The sequence below is a fragment of the Piliocolobus tephrosceles genome, chromosome 21 (genome assembly GCF_002776525.5).
Source record: "Piliocolobus tephrosceles isolate RC106 chromosome 21, ASM277652v3, whole genome shotgun sequence".
Taxonomy (NCBI): Eukaryota; Metazoa; Chordata; class Mammalia; order Primates; family Cercopithecidae; genus Piliocolobus; species Piliocolobus tephrosceles.
In genome coordinates, this window is record NC_045454.1 from 30,737,106 (window position 1) to 30,737,558 (window position 453).

The window sequence follows — 453 nt, forward strand, 5'->3', positions numbered from 1 at the left end:
AAAAAAAAAAAAAAAAAAGTATTGAGGATCTGTTAGAGGCTTTCCCACATTCTTCGCACGTGTATGGTTTCTCTCCACTATGAGTTGTCTTATATCTGGTAAGCCTTAAGGACTGGTTAAAGGCTTTGCCACATTCCACACAATTGCAGGAATTCCCTCCAGTATGAATTACCTTATGTTTAGTAAGGATTGAGGAACAGTTAAAAAATGTGCCATGTTCTTCATATTTGTAGGGTTTCCCTTCTGTATAGATTCCCTTATGTTCAGTAAGGGTTGAGAACTAATTGAAAGCTTTGCCACATTTTTCACATTTGTAGGGTTTTTCCTCCAGTATGAATTCTCTTATGAGTAGTAAGGTGTGAGGATTGGTTGAAGTCTTTACCACATTCTTCACATTTGTAGAATTTCTTTCCAGCATGAATTTTCTTATGTTTATTGAAGACTGAGACCCAG

At 36.4% G+C, this 453-nt stretch overlaps 1 pseudogene; it reads right to left on the reverse strand.

Moving 5' to 3' along the window:
- The window catches only part of LOC111528115, a 31,597-nt pseudogene that overhangs the window by 523 nt on the left and 30,621 nt on the right, over window positions 1–453 (reverse strand).